At 36.4% G+C, this 23,800-nt stretch overlaps 1 long non-coding RNA gene across 1 annotated transcript in view; it reads left to right on the top strand.

Moving 5' to 3' along the window:
* LOC131921190 (uncharacterized) overlaps positions 1–23,401 on the top strand; it is a 67,945-nt gene extending 44,544 nt beyond the window's left edge. Inside the window, exons 6-7 of the long non-coding RNA XR_009381881.1 lie at positions 21,961–22,129; positions 23,193–23,401. This is a non-coding gene — a long non-coding RNA (uncharacterized LOC131921190). The remainder of the gene's footprint in view (positions 1–21,960; positions 22,130–23,192) is intronic.
* The last annotated feature ends 399 nt before the right edge of the window (positions 23,402–23,800 follow it).

Below are 23,800 nucleotides of genomic sequence, written 5' to 3' on the forward strand. Positions count from 1 at the left end.
CTACAGGCATTTACAACATTTGAACAATCTACTATATGTTTGTGATTTTAAGATATTGAAAAAATAAGTGGATTAATATATTGAGAAAACGCAGATAAATCATCTAGGAACTAAGCTCTAATACATAAGATCTTACATGAGTAGATGAATACAAAGGTGTATAGAATAATGCTTTCATATAGATATATGTGAAACAACTTAAACAATAGCTTGATGAAATAGATGAAAAGAATTAAAACAGCTGATAATTCATTCTCCTACTCAGAACACGTAAATCAGTTCCTAAGGCGTAGATTCCTAGAGGCAATTCCTACTCCAGGAGCTCATTCTGGTGATCTCATCACCCTTCTTTAGAATGCTGTACACACACACACACACATACACACACACACACACACACACACACACACACACACACACACACACACACACGGGCTCACCACCTTGGCTTCTCTTATACTTATTTTGCTATTGTGGTCACTTTCCTCAGTTATCAACATTCTAAAATGTAGACATACTATAAATCTATCCATTGAACTCTCCAAACAGCTCCAAATGGAGCAATCACTATGACATGATGTTTTTCCAGGGTGCCTAGAGGCCTGAGCAAAGTAGAGAGATACAGGATAGTAAACACAAAGATCTACCAGGATCAATTAGCTCAAATTCCTCAATTTTTCCAGAGAGAAATTAACCTCACTCGTTTTCCTCTAATTTTTTATTCCATCTCTATTCACTATTCTAGGTAGTCTGAATTACAAGATGAGATTTTAATATTGAATCCCTTTTTCGGAATTGTGTAAGTGTTGCCAGTACAGGGGCTGAGGTGATATCTCATGTTTCTCTGTCTTTCATTCATTTGACTTGAACTATTGATTTCTTTCCTCCTGTGGAAGCTTGCATGACACCTTCTGGTACTATGAAAACTTGGTCCCTGGGAGGAGGCTGCCAAGTAAAGCCCAGCACAGATTCAGGGTTCTGTGTCCAAAGTGCACAATGTCTTCAGTAGTAGGGACTTACATTCAGCCTCTGATAGGCAACCAATGGCAACAACAATAACCTAAAATATTTTGGGGGAGACTCTTCAGCTCTTCTGACCATCAAATCATGAGGAAACTTCTCATGAAAGGTATTGTTTTCTTAGTCTATGATTCATGGTAGAAGTATTGTGGTGGGAATATCCATCTCTGGTGGGAAATTTTCATTTAAACTATGTATTTATATGTCTACATATAGACTTATATGTATTGTATGTAATTTTAAGAAAGTAGATAATAATACAATTCCTTCTCACGTTTTCAGAAATCCTTATTCTTAATTTTCACTCTCTCCACCTGCCCAATTAAACACACTTCCATTTTCCCATTTCTCCCCTAAAATTACTCTTTACCTTGCTTTTCCTTTCTTCACCCTCATCCACAATTCCATGGTCCCTATTAACTTTCCAGGCTTCTATGGTTACTCCAGGTTATATGTACATATTTGAAGATCTGTAGTTAGGAACCACAGGGGAGAGACAACTTGGAAAAAAAATTGCCCTTCTAAGATTAGGTTACCTCACTCACTATGCAGGGTCGCTTGGCTCGGCCTGGGAGGAGGGGACTGGACCTACCTGGACTGAGTCCACCAGGTTGATCTCAGTCTGTGGGGAAGGCTTTGCCCTGGAGGAGATTGGAATGGGAGGCGGGCTGGGGGGAAGGTGAGGGGGGCGGGAGGGGGGAGAACAAGGGAATCTGTGCCTGTATGTAGAACTTAATTGTATTGCAAAATAAAAATTAAAAAAAAAATCTTTTATAATTCTATCCATTTACCTGCATATTTCAGTTTTCTTTACAACTGAAAAATCTTTCATAGTGTGTATTTACTGCATATTCATCAGTTGAAGCATATTTAAGTTGTTTGCATTTCTTAGGTAATGTGAATAGAAGAGCAATGGACATAGCTAAGTAAGTGTCTGTAAAGTATGATTTCAAGTCGTTTACTTATATGCCAAAGAGTAGTACAGCTAGATCATATGGTTGATTTGTTTCCAGCTTTTTAAGTGTTCTCCACACTGATTTCCAGATTGTTTTTTATTTAAAAAAAAAAAATTATCAAATTGTATTGCACTTAAGAACAAAGTACTTAGTGTAGCTGAAAGTTTTCCTATGTCCTGCCTGGCCCACAGTCAGGACAAATCTCTCTCACCTGCCAGTCCTTCAAGTAAACACACAGAGGCTTATATTAATTAAAATTGCTCGGCCATTAGCTCAGGCTAATTACTGACTAGCTCTTACACTTAAACTCTGCCCATTTCTGTTAATCTATATGTTGCCACATATGCCATGGCTTTACCTGTGTGCCATTACATGTGGTTCCCCGGACAGCTGGCTGACGTCTCCTCTGCTCTGTCTTTCTGCCTGCCTCTAAGCTGCCTTGCCATAGGCCAAATGACTTTATTTATCAACCAATCAGAGCAACATATATTCACAGCATACAGAAAGATATTCCCCCATCACTTTTCCTTTCCTTTCTAAATAAAAGGAAGGTTTTAACTTTAACCTAGTAAAATTACATATATCAAGCAAGAATTACAGTTACAATATCTAGTCCATTTGTATTTGTAAAATGAAGAGAGATGAAAAGGAATATATGCAGTTATATAAAGAAACAGTTTTAAAAAGACAGTAAAGGTAATATAAAAAATAAGCCATATAAAGATGGAAATCACACACAGAGTCTGTATTATATTGTCTTTGGGGGATTTTAACTGCAGAAAGACATTTGATTAGAGATTTCTGGGCTACACACTGCTGGATAGAAGCATAGACCTACTGCTTCCCATAGTCACTGGTGAGCATGGTTCCCAGAGCTGGTAGTAAATGAAGTTCTACCATGTTGGGAAGCTAAGGTAGGCAGATCCAGCAGCCAAAGCTGCCATTTCAGTCCTAGTAATGCTCAAGTTTAAAGCAATAAAATCACAAAAAGACAGATTGAGATAAAATAAACCTCTAAATGTTTTACATTATATGTAAAAATGTACATAGGCCTGGAAGAGAGAGGAGACACCAGCCTGCCATCCAGGGAGCAGCATATAGCACACAGTTAAAGCCATGGAATACACGGCAATATATAGATTAACAGAAATGGGCTGAGTTTAAGGGTAAGAGCGAGTCAATGGAAAGCCTGAGCTAATGGCCGAGCAGTTTTAGTTAATATAAGCTTCTGTGTGTTTACTTGAGGGTGGTAAGTAGGAGAGATTTGTCCTGACTACAGGTTGTCTGGGACACAAGAAAACACTTAGCTACAACTAAGCACTGTATTGTTGATATTTAGGATTCAATATATGTTAAACTTTATTCAAATCATCTTTATCCTTAGTTGGATTGCTTTTGGGTCTCTGAATACTTAAAACAGAATGTCTCAGGATGGAGATGGATGCATTAAGTTTTTTTCCTACAATGTATCACTTTTATAGTTGCATCAGTAAATAATTTACTTTTACATACAAGTCCAGGCATTACTAAAGACTTAGCAAAGAAAAAACATAATATCATCCTCAGGGTTGGCAAACAAGATTAAGAAAACTAAATGAAAAAAAAAAACAAAAAAAAACAGGAAAAGACAATCCTAAAAGCACAAAATGGAGATCAAGAAAGAGCTTACAGTTGAAGGAAAATATTGAACAACGACAGAGGAAGTCAGCTAGAAAATATATCAAGATGACAGGAGTGAAGTGTGAAAAGAAACAGAAAAAAAGGACAATTATTAAGCAATAAGAAAAGATGTTTTTGAAGAATTGAAGGATATGGACTTAAGATTAAATTTTACCCATAGAACAGGCAGCATGTTGTATTAACATGTGAATGTAAGTTATTTTCAAGAGAGTGGGGTCAAAAATACAAGAGGATATGTTCAAAGGGTCAAAAGTGGCAAGACCCCAGGCACTGAAGCAAAATTGTTGGTTGGAATGAAATGGTCTTCAAGCTGTGAACAAAAGTAATTTTTAACCTAAAATCATACTTTTCCTAAACTGTGAATCAGTGTGGAGACATTATGTAAATATGTATTTGACTATATTAGCTACCAAATTGGAACTGTTCTATATTCCTCATTACAATAAAAGTTTTTATTGTAAATAACTAGTTTACCTTAAGTTCTACTTTGTTTCATATTAAAATTACTTGAACAGATTTATCTTGGTTGGTGATAAATTTTTATCTTGGCCTATAAGCTTTAAATGATTCTGTGGTGAGTTACATAGGATGGAGTTTTTCCTCAAGTAAATCTAATAATCCTCACCAGTGTTTCTTTCAACTTATTTTGTGCTTCCAATTTTGTGTGTGTTTTATCCTGAGTTGAATGATTTATTTTCCTATTCTTATTTTATACCTTTTATTAGTTTTCTTTGACAATTTTCTACATGTATATATTGTATTTTTTGACATTCATACTCACCCTGCCACACTCTCCTTGCTTCCTTCCATTCCTGATAACTCCCCTACATCCTTAAAATATTCTCTCACATTCTTGTCTTCTTCTTTCATCTCATAATCCACTGACTTTAACAATTTTTGTCAGTGTGATCACAGGTTTTGCATTCTTCTTCTGAGCCCGGTATGTTCACTGTGGGTACCAAGTGAAAACAGTGACTACCTCTGCCCCCAAATCCACCTGAAGCCATTGTGAGTTCCTCCCTGGTCTATGATTGACTCATGACAAGCTCAATTCTATGCAGATTGAGTGCAAGCAACCATGGCTATAGTGAGACTATGATTATTATGCTCAGAAGACAACTCATAAGTTTTCTCACTTTCTCTTTGTAGTTACATTCTTTCTGTCTTCTCTTTCACAAATTCCTTGAACCTTAAAGGGGATGATATGAGTCTTTTGTTTCAGACTTACCAATTACACATGACTTGTTATCAGAAATTTTAGCATTCATAACTCTGCCTTCACCAGAGTTAAATGGAAAGAAAAACTTGTCTGGTAAAGATTGAGTGCATCATCTGTCTACAAGTTTGTAATACTTGTATTTTAAATGAATCATTGATCCATTTTAATGTCAATATCTAGTCATTTCCTTAAATCTTGCAGAACTTTAATATATTTTAACAATTATCATGAAGTATCTCATAATGCTAAATATTAACATGTCCCTTGTCAAACATTTCAAATCAGGTCTAATGTTTTAAATCCTTCTCTATATTAGTTATTTAACAGGTAAACTGTTCACCCTATGCAAACACTGTCTTAAATATTTTAAAATCATCTTATGATACTTAAACATTCATGAGTTACTATTGTCCTATATTTCACATTTTATTTTTCCACATCTACTCTTTTATTTTGGTTTCTATTTATTTTTCCCCTTGAATATTTTCATTCTATTTTTATCCTTTTCCAAAACTACACCTTTGAAAGCTTTTCTAGTGACTGTGTCCCACTGATATGGTTTTTAAAATTCATTTACAAAATATCCATTCAATTCTCTTTCTTGAACAATGGCTTTCCTACATAAAAGTCACATACTGACAATTTTCTTAGCATTCCTTCTTTTTATTACTCTGTGCACTCTTTTCTAAATTCCATCTGTGCTCAAGAGAAATATCCTGTTGGTTTCATCGATTTTTTTTTCTTGGCAGATAATTTTTCATTGCACTTTGAGTTCATTTAAAGTCTCATGTTTTTGGAAACTTTGTAACTTTAACAAGAATTATTTGCTTATAGACAGATATTTGTTTGCATGATTTTCATTTTGCTTTTTTAATAATTTTATTTTTTGAGATTGTAATATAATTGCCTCATTACTGCTTTCACTTTCTTCATTTCAAACCACATCCCCCATATACCCTTGCTTCCTCTCTTTCAAATTAAAGAGCTCTTTTTCCATTAATTGCTGATAGGTGTATATGTGAATGTAGATATGCACATATATTCCTAAATGCAAAAATATAACCTGTTCAGCCTGTATATTTCACTCCTATGTATTTTTCAGGCCTGACCGTTACCTTGCTTTTAAAATCTAAGGCCTTTTATATGTTCACTGTTACCCAAAATTCTTGCAATTTATATTTTAAAAACTCTTCTTGGAGGTGGTGACACATACCTTTAATCCAAGCACTCAGAAAGAGAGGCATGTGGAATCTGTGAGTTTTAGGCCAATCTGGTCTACAAAGTGAGTTCCAGGACAGTCAGAGCTGTTACACAGAGAAATCCTTTCTCAAAAAAAAAAATTCTCTTCAACAGTCAATTAGTTTTTCCCTCTGGATTTACAATTAATTATGTATCTTTGAGTTTTGTGCTTTATTTCCATATGTTTAAATGTTATTCAATTGTTTTCATACGGTATAATTTTATCATGTTTTTTACTCTTCCCAGATCATACCAACTTCCCTATCCACCCTACTTTATATTGTCTTTCTTTCTCTCTCTCACTTTTAAGAAAAGCCCAGGCAAACAAAAATCAAAACTAACATGAAAAATTGGAGGGACAGAGTGGAGAGAGCGAGTGCAGGGAGAGATGGGTGGAATTGCGGGGCCTTTGGGTATAAACCTGGCACAGTAGAAACTTCCTGGAATGTACAAAGGTGATCTTAATGAGAACTCCTCGTAATAGGGGATATGGAGACTCAATTGGCAACCTCTTGTCTCCAGGAAAAGCTTCTAGTGATAGGACTGTGTTGCATATCCCCAAACAACTGAAGCTGATGTTAAGACAAAGGGTTGTTCTCTTCAAACTGACAGTTCGGCTGCATTGCCAAAGACAACACCCACACAACTCATGGAACATGGAGAAGTTGAACTGATGCCTACATGGAGCTTCCACCCCTACATTCCAGCCACAAAAACTTTGATTTGTTATCTGTCCTGCCTATAAAATATGCTAGGGCAATGGTGTTGCAGAATTTGTGGGAGTAGATAACCGATGTCTGATGTGACTTAAAGCCCATACCATGAAAAGGAACCCATATCAGATACTGCTTGGTTAACCAAGAATCAGAAATTATATAACCCAGAGACCTAGAGTAAAACCAAGCACCAGCCAAAACCAAAACTGGAGCAACAAAGTGACTCATAATGATATTCTGCTCGACTCATACATCAGTGCCTTATCCAGTCTTCATCAGAGAAGATTTCTCCAGCAGATGATTGGAACAGATGCAGACACTCAGCCAGATATTCCATAGAGAGGGTCTAAATGGAAGGTCTCCATCAAATTCCTCCTCTTAGAGTTAAAGGAATCCCAGAGAATGAAAGGCAGATTTTAAGAGCCAGAGAGGATGGAGGATGCTAGGAGAACAAGGCCTTATGAATCAAATAACCAAGATGCATATGAGCTCACAGAGAATGAAGCAGCAAGTACAGAGTCTACATGGGTCTGCATCAGGTCCTCTGCTTATATAAAAGCAAAGCTTTTAGCTTAGTATTTTTATGGGATTCCTGACTATGAGAATGAGTGAGTCTCTGACTCTTGTTCCTGCTCTTGAGACTGTTTTCCTCCTGTTGGGTTGCTATGTTCAACTTTGATATGACAGTTTTTCCTCCATCTTATTATATTTTATTTTGTCATGCTTGATTGTTCTCTTAGAAGCCTATTCTTTTCTAATGAAAAAGGGAGCAGATCTGGAAGGAAGGGGAGGTGGGGAGGAAATGGGAACAGTAGAGGGAGGGGAAACTACAATCTGAATATATTTTATGAGAAAAGGACCCATTTTCAATAAATGGGAAAAAAAGAATTTGTGCAAGAGCTGAGGACATTACATGGCATGGCGGGGGGGGGGGGGGGGGGGGGGGCGGGGGGGAGTCCAAATGTTGTGAAACACACACACACACACACACACACACACATACAATACAAACAACAACAATAAAACAAACAGATTTTGTTTTAAGTTGGAGTAGAATAAACATGGGACAAACCAGCCATTTCTTGATTGGATTTAAGGCCCACTATGTTTGATGGAACTTATACCTGACACTTCTAGAGTGGCCAGAGATAGGAGCCTAGATAGACTGCATCTTTAATTGTCTCTCTTGGATATACTCTATCTCAGCCAGTGCTCATCTGATATCATAGAAATTACATGAGTATCTAAGCACTGACAAATCATGTAGCATGTACCTGAAGCTTTATCTCATGTCCTCTGGAGAGCCGTTAACATCCAGAGTTTCCATTACATTGTAACTGACTAGCATAGCAATATGCATAGTTTCAGTTTCACTGGAGGGAAAAAGAACAGGAAAAGTTAACCACTTACAAGGAACTATAGGAAACTAAGGAATGCTGAGAAGAGACACCAATTGGTTATCTGACACCAAATGGTCATCTCTGAAAACATACATTCAAATATACTTCTAAATGTGGTATGTGCACAGTGAGTTTTTTTTTTTTTTTTTTTTTTTTTTGGTTTTTCGAGACAGGGTTTCTCTGTGTAGCTTTGCGCCTTTCCTGGAACTCACTTGGTAGTCCAGGCGGGCCTCGAACTCACAGAGATCTGCCTGGCTCTGCTTCCAGAGTGCTGGGATTAAAGGCGTGTGCCACCACCGCCCGGCTGCACAGTGAGTTTTTATTCAACTACAAGGAAGAATGAATTTATGAACTTTGAAGGTAAATGTGTGAAACTGGGGATCATCATGGAAAGGGGGCAAGTCAATACACAAAACAAGCAGCAGGTATTTCCCTTCATATACTGGGTCTATGTAGAGGATAAGACAGAAATATAAAACTAGTATTATTAGACATGTGGAAAGAGAAAATGACATCAGCAAGGTGATAAGGAAAGGGTACAGATAGTAAAATGATCTAATTGGGTTAAACAGATCTATGGAAAAAACTATTACATTTTAAATTCATATATGCTAATAGAAATAAACTTGTAAAAACAGCTTTGAATTCATAGAAAGTTAATTTCTTCATTGCCACTATTGCTTCATGTTAAATATCCAGGTTTTCAAGGTTTTCAGGTTTGTCTAAGTTTGGGCTCTTGACTATATCTTATTGTACTCTGGACTGTTACACGTTTGAAATAAAGCCTGGTAATATCACCCAATAACTTTATCATGTACTTACATTCATGTATATATAATGGAGAGTAACTTGACCTTCTTCTAGTAAAACTAGTAATGCTGCCCTTATACTCAATAAACACTTGGTTGATTCTTTGCTTCAACTTACTTTTCAGCTTCATTGGAAGGGATCCTTTCTTTACTTGAGTTCCTTCAGTACTATCAGAATCTCAGTTATTTCCTCTTGACATCTCCTTTAACTCTTATAACCTTCTTCTGTGCTTTATAAATATTCCTTCCAATTTCACTATGAACAGCTCCCACAACAAACACCTTTAAAACATAATTGTGATGCCGTACCCACAGCTTACACTTTTTTTTAACTATTTCTCAAAACTAAAAGGGAAAACAGTAAATTTGATTAGCACTGTCATAAGCCATCTTACTGAATGCTTGTTCCCACAACTTCCCACAGCAGACCATTTATTCTCCCCTCCCTTCCTGTCTGTGCTTCTCTTCTTCGGTTGTATGTTTACATGGTTATTCCCTCTACTGAGTTTTCCATTGGACTTCTACATAAACTTTCCCTTTGACATTGGCTCTTTCATCTCTATTACGTCTCAGGAAGAGCTACGCATCTTTCAGAATTCCTGGGAATAGCCCTCTCAGTGGTGTCTTTGTTGACTGCCTTTTTACTGATTCACAGCCTCCGACCATCATTTATTCACTGAACCAATATTAACTGATAATTTACTATATACCAGAGAGTGCTCTATGCTATGGAATATATCTAGCATATATTGATTTCTGCATAACTGTATAGACAACAGAAAATGCAGGGCAAAGAAATAAACAATTTTGTGTCATTTAGAATATATAGAAAAATCAAAACGTTCTTAGCTGTTAGTGTAGTTCTATTTGCATATTGATTTGTATTTTATTTACGAAAACATGAACTGTTTTTAATAATTATTAAGTTCTCAGTATTTTCCATACTTTTCACCCACCATAAATTATTAGTATATAGATTTAAAAATTATATTTGCAGGTGGAGCTCCAGGAGTCCAATTGGCGAGAAAGAGGAGGGTTTGTATGATCGAGAATTGTTGAGACCAAGGTTGGATAAAGCACAGGGACAAATAGCCAAACAAATGGAAACACATGAACTATGAACCAATGGCTGAGGAGCCCCCAACTGGATCAGGCCCTCTGGATAAGTAAGACAGTTGATTAGCTTGATCTGTTTGGGAGGTATCCAGGCAGTGGGACTGGGTCCTGTCCTCAGTGCATGAGTTGGCTGTTTGAAACCTGGGGCGTATACAGGGACACTTGGCTTGGCCTGGGAGGAGGGGACTAGACCTGCCTAGACTGAGTCTACCAGTTTGATCTCAGTCCTCAGGGGAGTCTTTGCCCTGGAGGAGATGGGAATGGGGGATGGGCTGGGGGGAAGGGGAAAGGGGGGGGACAAGGGAATCCGTGGCTGATATGCAAAATTAAATATTATAAAATAAAAAAAACATTTAAAAAATTATATTTGGGTAGCATTTATGCATGGAAGAAACATTTTCACTTCGACTAATGGATGTCTTGAGACAAATTCTGTCCTTTATTATACAGATGCACACGTGTGTGTGTGTGTGTGTGTGTGTGTGTGTGTGTGTGTATAGGTATACATGTATATATAGTCACCCATTTTAAGTATTATCCTTTGTGCTATCATGTCATCATGAATTCATGAAATTTGTCCTTTATTGGGTCAGGAGTTAAAGTAATAAATAGATTAATTAAAAAGAACACATATAAAATCCTCACAATTCTATGCCTTGTAACAAGCCATCATTACTCAGTGGTTGAACCTCACACATACAGTGATTTCAAGGTATCTGAAAATCACATTACCTTTAATACTAAAATCATATTATCTTTGGATTATAATTGATTAGCCCAAAGTGAAAGTTGGAACTTATCTTCCCTAGCATTCAAATGAGGTCATTTTCAGTACAGTGTCATGCACTTGGTGTGATGCTCCTCAGGGTCTTCGCATTTAACACAGATGATTACTCTAGGTTGAAATTCCCATTACAAATGCAAAATATCAAACATAGTACAAGATGTGAAGTATGCATTTAAGCAGTATCCCTCCTTAGAATGAGTATAAGACAGCTGAAGACATTCAGCCTTTATCTTTAGTGTGGGGCTGGAGGGAGTCAGAACACATTCAACTTTGTGGCATTGATTTATAGGAAAAGGAATAAGAGTAGTGTAATAAAAGACATATTAAGATCTTGATCCTAATATGTAATAGTGATTTTTAATCCTTTTCTACCTTTGCCTCCTATGATTGTTGCCCACATGACAACTTCCTCTGCCAGTGAACATTTTTACACATCTTCAGGAGTTGGAATGAACAGATATTTACCTACTTTCCTATCTGAGAACAAAATAAATATGCCCAAAGAATTTCATATCAGAAATTAAATATACAAAACAAAGTCATAAACATTTGGAATGTAAGTACCAGAGACAGGTATTTTTCAAGTTCTTTCTTATTTTTAAAATTATAATAGAATTACATCATTTTTCTCTCTATTATACCCCTCAAATACCTGCCATATACCCCTCCTTACTTTCTTTCAAATTTATGGCCTCTTTTTTCAATAATTTATATTGCATCCATACATAAATATCTCTAAATACATAAGTATAACATTCTCAGTTTGTATAATGTTACCTTCAAGTACATGTTTTCAAGGCTGACCAATTGGTATTGGATAACCAATTGATGTGCTCTTCCATGGGAAGGACTATTTCTCCCATGTTCAGCATTTCTTAGTTGCCTACATTTCTTTGTATACAGTTGAAGCCTACTGGGCTTCCCCATCCACTTTAGCATGTTTGTTGTTCTTGATCAAACCATGTTTAGTCAGTCATATTGGTAAGATTTTATGGGTGTAGCTTCTGACATTTCTAGGAGATACAATCTCAAACTAAACTCCCTGTTCTTATGATTCTCATAATCCTTCAGGGCTAATGAAGCCCTGGATCACAGAGGACCTACAACCACCACTTTACTAAACCAACATAATCCCTAACTGCATTCTAAATATTTGTGCTCATACCCACAGATTAGTGGAGTACTTAGCTCTCATCAAGGAAGCTTCTCTTTGCAACAGATGGAGACCATTACAGAAAACCACAGCCAATCAGAATGCAGAGTTGTGGATCTCAGTCCCAGTGGATATATTTACAATAAAAGTCTCTCTGGATATATTCACAATACAAGTCCCTCACCTACATCTCAGGGATCACTCCAGAAGGGACCATGGATTATTTTTTAGCTCAACTCTGATGTGTTTCACTATCCTGTACATGTCTCTCCTTTTAGAGGAATATAACTAACTAGAAAAAATAGTCTGAAAATTCAGAATTTATAATTGAGTAGGGATAAAGGAGAGAAAAAAACAGAAAAATGAGCAAAACTGAAAAAGTTGAATTAAGATTAAAAGTGTATAGTTTTGGGGAACACTATTTTGCCCTTAGAAGAAAGGATGGAAATTTGCTTCCTAACTGTAAGGAGAGAATAAGGGCTTAGATTAGAATAGAAGCAGAAATCACTTACCTGAGAAACTGACATGGAGCAACTGATCAAATACCAGACACGAGAAATAAAGGATGTTCCTATTCAGACAGGATTATACAGAAAATAGTTAGCATAACCCTGAAGTACTCGCCACAATTAGTCTCAGTTCTCATACACTCAGAGAGTCAAACAATTCCTGGTTCTACACCCAGAGTTTTTCAGTATTCAGTACCTATTGCCGTGATGGTAGACACCATTCCTGCTACGTTTTCTTTCCCAGCATGCTGGATCTATGGGGTTTCTCAGTGGATTTCCCTACAGGGGCACGGAGAGCACACTTCACATGGTGAGACAGACAGGGAGCTATTTTCTCCCTGCCTTAGTTCTAAATCAATAATTGACAGCTAATAAGGAAAGGAATTAAAATGTACAAAAAAACTCCCTGCAAGGCAGCTCCAGATTTGAGCTCTGTAGTATTGATACTGTTTAACTAGGCTGAACCAGCCGAAATTCTTCAGTTTCTTTCCCTTTTCTTCCTCATTTCCTCAATATTCCCTATATGCTTTCTGGTTTTAAAAAATTCATAATAACTCACTTTCACAAAACTTTTCAATTTTAAGTTTCCCTTGGTTTTGTTCTTTATTCTTTGAAAACATATAAACAATAAAGTAAGATATTTTAACCATAAGTTAAATTACATTCTTCCCTATTTAAATTCCTATTGTGGTTTCTTCTGGTGTGTAAGAAAAATTCTTCTTATAAATAATTCCACAGCAGTCTGCAATTTCACAGCAAGACCTTTTGGTCCCAGGATGAACCTTAAGACAACAGACTCAGTCAAATTGTTCTCATTACAGCTGTCCCATTTCCAACATAATATGACTCTTCTGCCCACAGTATATAACCCTGATCTCTCCATGCATGGATGGGTCCTTCATATTCATTCTACTCTGAGTTCCCACACTATCACACTGTGTCATCTTCGTATACCATGTTATTCTAGCAGATAATACCACTCATCGGATATATAGCAGTTTATTGTCTGAAATCTTCCTACATGTGTCCATGCACACACAACAGTATGGTGACACCATTGTCTGGTTCTTTGCGTCATCTCCCACTTTTTCATGCTACTAAATCTGTAATGATATAAAAGGATCAAATGCTTCTCTATTATGCTCTGTTAGAGGAGTCTATATTCTTGATGTCTAAATAGCTGATATGATAGGTATTTTGACAATGGACTCTCTGATACCTTTGACTTGCTGAAAGTTTTTACTAGGATTTTATTAGCTTGAAACCTTAGTGAAGTATAACTTTCTTCACATAAACCTGTCAAGACAAAATGAATCGTGCTAACAATGTGAGGGAGGGTTAGGAAAGTAGATTAAATACTGTTAGTGTATAATTATTTTGTTAGACATATGTATTCATGACTTTAATAAATATAATATCTTTGACTCAGAGATATTAAACCTGTAGAGTCTCAGACTAAGAAAGTCATATAAGATTGTATCTAATTCAGTTTAGTATGAAACCAAAGATGAAAATATTAAGAGACATACAGGGAAGTGTTTGGCTAGTAAAAACAGTAACAGAAGCAAGCATTGATTAAGATGAAAGATCAGTGATCACTATCATCACTAAGTTACATGTCATGTTTATACATTTATAAGTTGATCAGGAAAGAATGGTACGTTTCTTTTTGATTTTTTTTACTTATACATATATTTAAAGTTTATAAACTTACATGATTTTTAAAAACTTCATTTGTTTCCTTAAAAATGGCCAATTCATATTTTCAGCACTTCTCAAAAGTACTTTAGTATTGAATTCCCTGAGTGACAGATAATTTACCCCCTTAAAAATGTACACATCCTGATGTCCAGAAACTGTGATGACAGTATGTTTCAAGACAGAAACATTTGCCTTATATATTTGATTCAACTAAGAATATTCAGAAAGGGACATTTCCTAGGTGGCCCCAATGCAATCATAAGATTCTCTGTAAGAGGGAGGCTGCATGGTCAAAACCAAAGGATGGATGGTGGTAAATGTAGAGCTAGAGCAATATAGACATGCATGACAGTGCATCTGAATGTCTCATAGAAGCTAAACAGCAAAAAAAAAATGCCATTTTTTGTTACGGCTCCCAAAAGAACATAGCCCCATAGAGTCACTCTGGACTTTAAACTGACAAAAATGTAGGACAATAAGTTTATGTTATAAACAGCCACTATGGTAGTGATAATTTGTTATCACAGCAATAGGAAACAAATGCACCATGCCATTTAATAGTGAAAAAAAAGAAAGAAGGCACAACATTGAATAACACAATATATTTCACATAAACACACACACACACACACACACACACACACATTCATACAAGGACACTCTCAGGAGCTTTAATAGGTTTTGAAAAAATCTAACACTTATCTATTCTGTGATGTGCACACATGTGCCATTGCTTTCATGTGAGGTCAAAGGTCAAGTTGTGGATGTCAGTTCTCTGCTTCCACCATGTGGGGACCAGTCATCAGGCTTGGTGGTAAATACCTTGACATACTGAACTACCTAGCTACCTCAAGTTTTGAAATTTGAGTACACATGTTTTTCTTTTAGTTTTTCTTTTTTTCCTTCACAGCTTTAGCCTTCCCATTTAAATAAATGTAACTGAGAAAGGGCACTGAAGCATGCCAACACAGTAACAAGAAGTCCATGATTGGAACACCTTCAGAATACCGTCAACCACAAGCCACAGTGAGCTTCTCTGGCCTCCCACTTCCAATCTGCCTCAGTAGATCATTTGAGTCATCAGAGTTCACTGAAATAAAAACAAAGGAGACAAATGAATATAATTTACTCTTAGACATTACAAGGATAAATATGGCCCTTTACCTGCTTTTTGAACATATAACATAGGCATGAAGTTTGTGATTTGATAACATTTTTTCTACCAACATATGTAAATTTCACTGTAAGTGGATAGAAATGTTTTTAGTCTAGTGATTGTTAAGAAGCATTATTCTCCAAAGCCTGTTTTTGTGAAAAATATTGAAATTTTTTTTATTTACTCTTGTTTGATATGACAGACTGCAGAAATGGCCTGCTGACTTAAGTGGAAGAAAATGTATGTAGTTTTCTCATTAAAAAAAAAAATCCTTCAACTTATTATACTTGAATGGCATAAAAGAAAGTTTACATTTGGCCTGAAGTCAAACAGTTTTTAAATTAAGGGAAATAATTTTTTGAGTGACTGAAACAGTTTTGTACAGAATGTTGTTTAAGATGCCACTAACTTTTGGTGGTTATTTTCCATTGGTTTTAATAATTTGCACTTACATTCTCCCTTCAAAGTTGTGGTGGCTGGTAGAAACGTTACCCAAATTTCTGCTTGCAAAGTGCCTTGAAAGAGCATGGGCCAAGCAAGGAAGCTGGCAGGTCGGCTTTACTTCATCCTTTGCTTCCCTTTCATCCAGCCCAGCAGCCTCCTGGTGAAGGCCTACACATCCCTAACTGTGGTTTTCTGAAATCCTACACTGCTGTGTCTCAAGTCACCATTTCTCTCTTACACAGAAAAAGGAATGTGTGTCTTTTTCTTATGCCACTTAGGAAAGGCCCTGTAGTTTGTCTAAAAGTACTACTGAAACGTTCACCAACATGTCTTGTAAGGTCACACGTATTCCTGTTCAGCTGCAAGCACTAATACCTGATGTTACAACCAATTAGTAGCTCTGCCTCCAAAGAAGGCAACATCCCTGTGGCTTCCGAAGAAAGCATCACACCGAAAAGTATCATGGAGACAGAGGTACAAGGCTATTGGTCTGTGGGCTACTGACACAACAAAGGTAGCTCCATGTGTGAGGATCTCCCATGTTTCTCCATAAGTGATAAGTATGTCAGCCTTGCTCAGCACAGAAAAATAGATGACAAGAACCAGAAAGCTTCAGTACAATGTCATGGGTTGGCCTGTGTCTTTATTATATTATTTTATTTACTCTAAAAAATCTTGGGTTACCAACCAAGATTATAAAGATTTTCTCTCTTGAGTTTAATACCTACATTGCTTAGTTTTAGCTTCTGTGCGTGCTGGCGATCCTCTGAGGAAGGGGGAATATGCATTTCTGAGATACTGTTTCACATATCCCAGATTGGCTTAGAGCTCAGTCTTTAGCTAAGGATGATAGCCACTTCTGATCTTGCCCCCTCTACTTCCTGAACTGTGGGGTTTCAAGGAGTCTGCTTCCCCACCTGGTAAATGTAATGCCAGGAATTCAATCTAAAGCCAGGCAAGCACACTACCAAAATGTGCCAGGCAAGCACACTACCAAAGGAAGATCATCTCTCGAACCTGGAAAATAAATTTTACACTTGATGTAGTTTACAGTTTGAAGGTAATCTTAAGCACTTATCCATTTTTTTTCAGCATCATATATGTTTATATACATATGTATTGTACTGGTATTTTCATTAGTTTTTTTTAACCTTTCTACTCATTATTCCTCCTGAAGTTTTATCCATATCTTGTTTTTGTGGTTATGACAAAATTTCAGTTCTCTTGCACAGTATAAATTTTCTTCTACCAAATGTTTGCTGTCATTATAAAAGTCCAAATGAATGTTGATTATAGACTTCGTGTCTGACAGTCTCACCAAATTCATTTATTAGCTTTAGCAATTTAATTTGAATACTATAGTGACTAACTTAGGCTTTCATTTACAGACTCTCATACTGACTGCAAATAAAGATAACTTTTACAACTTTGTTTTTCCTTTCTCTCCTTGATGTTCAGACTTGGTCTTGCAATGACAATGTTACAATAAATGATGGGGATAAAGTTCCTCCTCGCTGGTGAGATGGATCAGTGGGTAAAAGTTCTCACCACCCAGCATATGACCTGAGTTCAATCCCTGGGACCCACAGGGTGAAAGCAAAGATGTGCTACCACACCCTGCCTTATGACCTCCACATACTTCCTGTGGCAGGCACATGCATGCCCCCCCCATAAATGTAATTTAAAATTTAAATAAATAATATATTTTCTAAAACCACCAAGAAGTGATAGTAAAGAAAATCTCAAAAAGAAACAAACAAGCAATAAGAATGACTTGCTGGTTTTGAAGAGATCCATCAGCTCCTTGCTGTTTATCAGGAGAGCATCTCTAACCTCATGTTTGCCCTATCGTCAGCAAGGCTGTCATATAGGTACCACAAATGGGGTTTGGAAACACAGACATCGTTTTTCTAACATCTCTGAGATTTTCAATTTGAAGCTCAAGAAGTCATTATGATTTCGTTGTTCTATTGACACTTTCTCACTGGCGTATGGATGTTACTGTCTCTGTGAATTTTCTCTTATCATTTCCAGTTGCATTTTTAAATGTCTGTCTTCAACGTATATTTAGCATACACACTTAAAGGAACACAATACCATTAACCCATTTTGAAAGAGCTCCACATTTTCTGTTCACTGGAACAGTTTATCAAGAAAGGTCTTAATAGAACTAGTAACTATTCACCTGCACCTACCAGAGGAACATTATATTGAGGCAACAAATATTTATTTTGTTAATGTGGAAAAAATCCTTGTATTTCTGAGATAAATTCCACATTTTCAAGACACCATGTTAGTTGCATGTATTCTTGAACATTTTTTGTATCTGTGCAGTTGAAGAATACTGGTTTTTTATTCTTCCAGTTTTGCTATTATGATCTGAGATTCCTACAATAACTTGGAAAAATGCCTTCCTAATTCATTTTCTGAAAGACTTTCTGTAAGATTTTTGTTACTTGTTTCTTAAGTTTCTGATCAGATTTAATTATGAATGTCATAATACAAAAATTTCCATGTAAAATGCCTTGTTATCAAATCCCAATAGACACAATAGACATACTATTTATCTTCAAAGATTAGATTTTAACTAGATGAGCTTAAAAAATCTGCATATTGTTATCCAAAAATTCAGAAAAGTATGCTTTCAAGAACATTAGGCTAAGTAATTTCAAATACTATTTCAGAAAATAAAAAATCTATCAAAAAAAAAAGAAAACTACATTACCAGCAGGCTGAAAGTTAAAATTTAAAAAGAAACAATGAATACGGTTCACTTTTCATGAAAACGTAATAATACTAAATGAATGAAACTGATGATTAAAAAGCAAAATGTATAAAACAAATATTTAACAGAACTAAAATGAAAATTCTGTTTATCATCAAAGTAGGCATTTTGCTATATATCTATCAAAGGTTGTTTCTTCGACTGAACAGAAAATAAAAATAGAAATAAAAAGGACAATTAGGTGATTAAGCTTAGACTAAGAAGTATATAGGGAATTTGACTTATCAAAGAATGCACATATGCCCCTGAAGCTTGCTTCTATGTTCGAATCCTAAAATGATGAGCTATGACTATATTATACTTTAGACACAATAAGAAACTTACCCGTTGTCATTAATTTTTGCTTCATGGTTCTTTACTACAGCTGAGATCTGTATATGAACACTATGTTTATGTTGGATTTTAATTTGGGAAAGATATTATCAGAGTTAAAATTTCATAGGTCATCTAGATCAGCTGTTCTCAACCTGTGGGTCACCACCCCTTTGAGGGTCCAACAACCCTTTCCCAGGAGTCACTTAATACCCTTGGAAAACACAGATATTTATATTATGATTCATAGCAGTAGCAGAATTATAGTTACGAAGTGGCAATGAAAATAATTTTATGACTGAGGTCACCACAACGTGAGGGACTGTATTAAAGGGTCACAGTAATAGGACCACCGCTATAGATGTCGATAGTTTTAAAGTAAAACTGCCAGGCAGCTCAACAGCAAGATGTGAAAACAAAACAAAAGTCTGTCCCATGATATGCAACTTATTCCAATTTAGTTATGAACAGAGAAAGTTTGACTTCGTAACAATACTTGAGAGAGCTGGGATTGAGAACAGTTTACAATGTACTCGGAAGCAGTGTGTGTCAGCAAGAAGTAGCAGCACGACCCTATTTTCCAACATCTCCACATATGTTAGGAGATGGCTGCTTCGTACGGATGGAGTACCTTCCTGCTACTCTGTCAATGAGAAATGCTTCTGGTAATATACTAAATGATGCACAGGATAGCATACTACAATCATTGTAAAAGATTGTCTGTGGGATTGACTCCACAGTCTTAATGGAGCAATAACTTAGAGGCTGCAAAAACTGAAAAATAATTCATGGTTAAAGTTACAAGTCATATTGAGGACTACTGACTCTAGACAGAGTTTGACTGGGTCTTGCCAATATCTGTTGTAAAAGAAATTAAAAACATATAGTACATTATTTGCTGCAGTTTTCATATCTTTTCTTTGAATAAAGCATTTTTGGAATACAAAATGTATGCCTTTAAATGATAATCAGCATAAATTACTGCTTGCACATCAAATAAAATTTAACTAGTCAATAATGATAAACACAAACCACTGTGCTTCCTGAATATTATCAACTCAGCATTAGTTCCTTCTGTACAACAGGATCTGCCTCTGCATAGTTAATCTCTGAACTATTTCTTCCTCCTCATAAATTTTCTTATCAGTTTTCAATATTGATAGTTGTGGATTGCTTAGCTTTGAGAGACAAAGCTATACATTCTTTTTACTGTTTGGAGAGATTGAAAAGACTACTCCTTTCCACTCATTCCACCTAAGGCAGGCCTGAGTTCCACAGCCAGTCTGTCTGGAAGAGAGACATAGAAATGGACACTTGTGAGCTATGCATACAGCAACCCCAAACAATAACTTATTATTGTTCAATGAAACAAGACCAAATGGGTATTGATTCAGCATTTAGCAGTATCTGCTCCAGTGACCATTATCTAATGCCATTATTTAATTTATTATAGTCATATTTCATAACAAAATTTCAAACAAAAATGTCACAAGCAGTACAAGCCAAGCTTGGAGGAAATAGAAAACACAAGATTTGCCAGCAACAGTTCATGGGGAAAATACACCTTAAAATGTCCAGTTCATGGACTAGGCCCTCTGCATAGCAAGACAGTTGTGTAGCATGATCTGCTTAAGGAGCTCCCTAGCAACAGGATCAGAATTCATCCCTGGTGCATGAGCAGGGTTTTTGAAGCCCACCTCTATGATGGGACACCTGGAACAGCTTTGAGGCAGGGGGAAGGGCTTGGACCTGCCTCTACTAAATGTACCTCCCCATGGGAGGCCTTACCTTCTTGTAGGAGGGAATGGGGGTTGGGTTGGGAGGGGAAGGTTGGAGGGGTGTGAGGAGGGAAGAGAGGAATCTTTGGTATGTAAAATGAACAAAAAAGTTTTTGTTAATAAAAAAAAAAAACTCCAGGTCCATATAGGGTGTAAGGTTGCCCTTGAGTAGTCAACACTGACTGACATACAAAGTTGGGGCAATGAATGAGTTTTATGATAGGGGGAGGGGGGGCGAATGGGAGAAGGGGGAGGGGGAACAGTTGTTGTTATGTAAAATGAAAAAAGAAAGGATTTTGACATGGTAAGTGTTTGAGAAAAATAGATATGCTAACAACCATGCTATCTGATAAACTGTTTACATATAATACCATACTGAATCCCATGAGGAAAAATTTTCTAGTCCAGTCTCTATCTGTAAAGATTTCTTTTCTAGGCTCTTGTGGATCTAAATCATGTTCAAAGGCAGTTTCAGAAGCACTTATATGTCTGACATAATCATGTGTTTAAAACGGAAATTCAATTTTGGGGTTTTAAAAATGATGAGGTCTCTGTAGTATATTAGTAAGAAAAAGCTTTCTGGAGGCTCAAAGTCTTTCTTTGGTTCTTCTTCTTCTTCTTCTTCTTCTTCTTCTTCTTCTTCTTCTTCTTCTTCTTCTTCCTCTTCTTCTTCCTCTTCTTCTTCCTCTTCTTCTTCTTCTTCTTCTTCCTCTTCTTCTTCCTCTTCTTCTTCTTCTTCTTCTTCTTCTTCTTCTTCTTCTTCTTCTTCTTCTTCTTCTTCTCCTCCTTCTCCTTCTCCTCCTTCTCCTTCTCCTTCTCCTTCTCCTTCTTCTTTTCTTCTTCTTCTTCTCCTCCTCCTACTCCTCCTTCTCTTCCTCCTCCTCCTCTTCTTCCTCCTTCTTCTTTTTAATTACTTGGTCTTTCCTAGCTTTGATTGTTTATGATATCTTCAAATATTTCCATTAAGAAAATTAATTTCACACTTAATTTGAAGAATCCATTCTAACCTCTTCAATTTTGTTCTTTGTCCTTCTATATAAATAAAATTATGAATGTGGAGAGAACCCAATTGTGATTGGTGAACACCCAGCTCTTGAATGCTTTGCACCTGTTTAGGAAATGGCCAATGTTATATTTTCATGACTCTTCCAGGAACTGAATTTAAAACTCACTTGTCTAGGTCTCCCAGCTCAAGCTTTCTCAGGAAACCAAGCTGGAAGCAGGAGGACCAGGACACAGGCAAATTGCTGGCCCAAACATTTAGCGTTTAGTGGTTGCCCAGAGAAGCTTCAGCAGGAAGCATCCAGCTCTCAGCCTCTGGACCAGAGTGGCAGTGAATCTGCGGAATGGTGAGAGAAGCAGGGTCCTGGGTACATTAGTCATCAGAACAGGCTATAATCATCATAATCAAGTCTGAAATCCCAGACCTTTCAGACACTGAGTAATGTTTTTGAATGAAACAAGTATAATCAAGATGTACCCTTCACAAATTGACCCAGATGGTCACCCTATAGAGAAATCCATCTGGAACACAGAGTTATCACTGGTATAATAATCATGGTCATTAAATATTAGGAGAAACTTTAAACCATTTAAAAAGAAAAATTACTGATAACTAAACAAACTAAAAACAGAGTGGTCAACCAGAATAAAATCAGTAGAAAGGTCTCAGAAAAAAAAAAGAAGAAAAATTCTTTAAAAGGACATGAGCACAGAAAGGTATCATCAGAAGGGACATGCATATTTCAAATAAAGCCTTTAAATCATGCACTTTTTTAAAAGCAAAAAGATACTTTGAATACAGTTATTGAAGAAATGAATGAAATTATGCATACAAAATCAATTTGATATTCAGAAAAGCACGTTATTCGTATTGATATTGTTGTTCATTCTAACTATGCAGAGTTTCTTATAGCCTAAAATTAGAGGAGACAACAGATAATTAAGACAAAGAATATGTTGAGAGACTGTCTCTACAAATAGCACTGGGCAGAAGTACAGACCTATCACCGTCACACACAGCCTGATCATCACAATTGGCTCATCATGGGAAGAAATAAAATTGTTTTCCAAGGAATCACAGGATCATGGAAAAGAATCATTCCTTTAAAAGGGAAAATTATCTTAGAAACTATCAGTAAAAATCACATTTTTTGAGAATGTGAAATTGTAACCAGGGACCAATTTACATGGTGGCTTTTGCAAGCCGCATGTGTGTGTGTGTGTGTGTGTGTGTGTGTGTGTGTGTGTGTGCATGTGTGCAATAAATCTGTTCGATGTTCCTCTGGACTGACTTCAGTCTACCAATCTATAAGCTAAAGTTCAATTTACTGGCTTGATCCATCCCTAACTGAAATAGTAATTCCTTTAAATATTAAATGACTGGGAATCTATCACTTCCCTTCACTACAGAAGGAAGACCCCAGAGAGCTAAGGAATAAAGTGAAGACAAAAGCTACAAGATAACATCTCTTCAAGGGTTTTCACCTCACTCTCTCCATGTGATACAAAGGGTCAAGTGGAGGAAACAGCAGCTGCTTGTTCTCACAGCTTTAAAAGAACTGACAAACACTTCTCAGTGCCACTCTCCTTTCAAATAATAAATATGTCACCTTTGCAAACTGCAATGAGTATTTGGGGAATTAGATGTCCAAGTGAAAACATCTATATGACAGAGTGAAACTCTAGTTCATGGCCAATGAGCAAGTCAGAGCTATTGAACAAAACCCTGCAAATCAAGCACCACTGTGGTTATTCTGATTTTTTTTTATGATAAATTAAGTTGTGGATAGAAGGAACTAGTATTCTGGCAAGTAAAACATCAGCCCTGCTGTCTGGAGGAAAGATGGCAAAGTGAACTAATATCTGCTGTCAGTAGCATGCCATAAAGCCAATGCAGATACTGACATTGCCAAAGAACTTGAGAAAGAACTAATGTCTGGGAATATTTACCATTTGGGGACACCACCAAAATTAAAAATTTTGTATAGACAGTGATAACAGTAATATATAGTATTATA

The sequence above is a fragment of the Peromyscus eremicus genome, chromosome 10, assembly GCF_949786415.1.
Source record: "Peromyscus eremicus chromosome 10, PerEre_H2_v1, whole genome shotgun sequence".
NCBI classification, from domain to species: Eukaryota; Metazoa; Chordata; class Mammalia; order Rodentia; family Cricetidae; genus Peromyscus; species Peromyscus eremicus.